The following is a 3,683-nucleotide window of genomic DNA, read 5'->3' on the forward strand; positions in this document are numbered from 1 at the left end:
GCACTCTTTAACCGACACCAGCTCAAAACTGAAGCGTCGGCATCCTCGACGGGCTCCAATCTTGCTTAAATGTTCTTTGAGCGTGGGGGACAGCAAGAACTCTGAAGAGCTGATATCGGGGTTGTAGGGTAAATGGGGGGCGTGTTCCCAATGCATTTCTTGCAGGACGGCCCTTGCTTCTCTGAAACAATGAGCCATTCATTATCTTGAGGGGAAAACGTCCCCCGTGGCTCCACTTTCCTGGTCCTTTTTTCCTCACCAAGGTAGTTTTCCATTTTCTTGAAACTGCTCCAGAAGAAGCGCCCGTGACCACCTGTGTGGTCACCTCCTTGCGGATCTTCAACACAGTTGGCATAATCGTCTCAGCTGAGCTCTGTGCTGGCATGGAACTCGTCTGGTCTCAGACCCTCACAGGGGCCGTTCTACCCGGTCCCAGAGGGTTGCTCTGAGTCCACCTCAAATGGATGGCATTGAGTTTGGCTTTGGGCTCGAGCAGAGCCCCTCAAAGGCCCTTGTTTTGATGGGACCTTGCTCTCTGGTTCGTACAGGTAACTCCAAGACGAGTCTCCAGTTCTGATTCGTTCCATAAAGCCGTCTTCATTCCCTTTGATCTCACGTCAAAGAGTGATGGAGAGAGCAGCTTCGGAAGTTAACTGACCTTCATACAGCCCGTCTGGCCCCCTCTGAGCCCAGAGCTCGCCGAGGTCAGGATAGTCCCTTAACACTGTTCTTCTTACACTAGTTGGTGTCGTTCAGCGACAGTTTTTCATGTGCTCAGATTGATGGTCCTCTTTCTCTGTATTCCGCTCTGGGATCTCCCCAACTTGTCTTAAAAACGCTTGCTACATCTAAAAACGTTTCTCGTGAGACAGCATTCCTGTAACTTGTTGTAAAACTTCAATGGCTTGGGAAGATATCCCCTTGAGTTGCCAAAAACATGACATTAGCCCTGAAAATTTCCCCACAGCATAAAAAGTATCATTTTAAGGCACCCAGCGAGACTAAGACCAATGGATTGCTAAGACAGCTTGACTGCTCCATGCACTGATCATAGGGACATGCTTAATCATGCTTTTAAAAGTATAAATCCATGTGTGTCTGACCTGGTACTATAGTAGCCTAACTTTTGTCCTTAGTCTCATATAAATGGAATACCATCTCTTGAAAGTAGAGTGTGAAGTTGTAGACACATGCTATAAACCCTAGGGGGCATTGATGGAATTCCCACCTTCCCTGAGGGGCACCCAGCTTCCAACCCTGCGCCTCAGGTATAGCCACTTCCCACCTGTCAAGGGAGGCTTGTATATTGTGGTCGTGCTGAAAAGGATGATGAAATAAATGGGCTCAAATACTTTGGACATATTATCCAGAGAAATTATTCCCTGGAAAATGACATACTGCTTGGTAAAGCAGAGGATTGCAACAATGGGCTCAAACAGAATAACAATTCTGAGTCTGGTGCAAGCCCGTTGTGGTAGTCAACTAACCTGGTGTCAATTTAAAGATTAAGGGTGTAGGGGTGGAGTCTAGGCTGTCAATCTGGGGATAGCCAGTTAGACTTCTGTGGGCATGGCCTTCTCCTGAGAATTCTGGGAAATCTGGTACTTCCTCCTTGGAGGCGGAAGGCACCTCTCTCTCTCTGCTACTCCCTGGGAGACATTGCAGAAGACAAGCCACATGGATGCAACCAGACCTTGGAAGCCGAAGAAGCCACAGAGAGACCCCTGCCAGCTAGCGCTGAGATGTTTCCAATGACACTGGATCCAAAGACTTTCTACCCACTGGCTTGTGATCTCTTGCATGTGGCGTCATTGCATGTGGTTTGTGAGTCTGAAGAGGACTTTATAGATTGATATCGGAAATATGGGCTAATATTGGATTTATGGACTTGACCTGGACTGGGCTTCTCAACATCGCCCCCCCCCCCCCCCAATCTCATACCTTCTCCAATCTCTTTCTGTCTCTTCAGCCAAGGAGGGACACTAGGTCCAAAGGACATTTTCTACTCCGGCTCTTCTCAATGGTAGTAAGGTCCATCTTAACCTCTGGGCTCTTTATAAGCCTAGCAGGATAACAAAACTGACCAATCCTCGAGCTGGTACACTACTTGCATATTTCAGCCAATCCCCGAGTTTAACATATCTTTTTGCATAGTCCCACTCAATAATTCTGTGGGAGTTACAAGGTCCTGGCTAGAAAGACCATATAAAAGCAATTCACTGCAGCACACATACCAAGTGTTGGTGAGGATGTGGGGCCCACACTGTTGGTGAGAATCTAAAACTCAAGCAGCTAAACATGTAGTTACCACATGAGTCAGCCATCCCATGCCTAGATATTTTCCCAGGAGAAATAAACCCACATCCATACAAAGACTTATACACAAACATAGTAGCTTTATTTGTAATGGTTAAAAATAGGAAACTACCCAAATATCCATCAACAGGTGAATGAATAGTCAAACAGCAGTATTTCCATACAATATTTTATTTCCAGCAATAAAAGAACTGAACTATCGATAAACACAACAATATGGGCAGGTCTCAAAATAATTACACTGAGTGGAAGAAACCAGACAAAACTGTAAATGCTATGAGTCCACAGATACACAACCACAAGAAATGCAAAGTGCTCTATAGTAGCACAGAGCAGATGGGCGCTTACTTGGCAAAGGGGAGGGGGGAAGGATTGCCAATAGGCAACTTTTGGGGTGATGGATGCTTATTACCTTGGTTATATTGATGGTTTCATGGGTGTATGCACATATCAATTTATATCAAATTTTACACAATAATATATACCGTTTATTGTATCTCAATTATATCTCAATAGCCCCAAACTGAACTCACTACCGTTGAGTCATTTCCGACTCATCTCAAAACTCAAACTCAAAGGACCGAGTAGAACTGCCCGAGATTCTAAGTCTTTACAGGAGCAGAAATCCTCATCTCTCTCCTGCGGGGTGGTTGATGATCTCGAACTGCTGACTTTGTGGTTAGCAGCCTGATGGTAATCCACCACACCACCAGGGCTCCTATTACTTCAACAAAACTCAAAACCCAACTCACTGCCACCAGGTTGAGGTGATCACAGTGACCCTGTCGGGCAGAGTGGCATAGAAGTACCCCTGTGAGTTTCTGAGACTATAACTCTTTATTGGAGTAGACAGTCCTGCCCTTCTGAAGAGTGGCTGGTGGTTTTAGAACTGCCGACCTTGCTGTCAGCATCCCCACCAGGCTTCCTCATTAAAGGGGTCTTAAAAAGACCCCCGGAAGCTCAGGTACAGCTCAGATGCCCCACCCGCTACCCTTCTCAGGGTGCCCCCCTGTAAGGGCCCTAGCATACAAATGGGGGAGTAAATGCTGTGGGGAAGGAGGGGACACAAAGGGACAGAGACCTATGCCCCAACGTTGGGGGCTCTTGGTGTCAGGCCTGGTTTCATGCTCACCGGAGGGCCTCCAGGTCTGGAGCTTCCCCTGGCCGGCAGAAGAGGGTGTTCACCCCTAAGCACTTGTCCGACAGGGACAGGAGTATCCACTGGGACAGGAGTCTCACAGCCATGCCTCCTGCCCTGGCCCCTCCCACAGTCCCTGACGCCACACAGACTCCACCCCAGTTCCCAGTCCCCGATCCCTTTCCCATAGCCCCCCTCACCTTGCGTCCGGGAATCCTTCCACCCCCAG

This window comes from Echinops telfairi, unplaced genomic scaffold, assembly GCF_000313985.2.
Source record: "Echinops telfairi isolate 266 unplaced genomic scaffold, ASM31398v2 ScPeMD7_7469;HRSCAF=8507_0, whole genome shotgun sequence".
Lineage (NCBI taxonomy): Eukaryota > Metazoa > Chordata > Mammalia > Afrosoricida > Tenrecidae > Echinops > Echinops telfairi.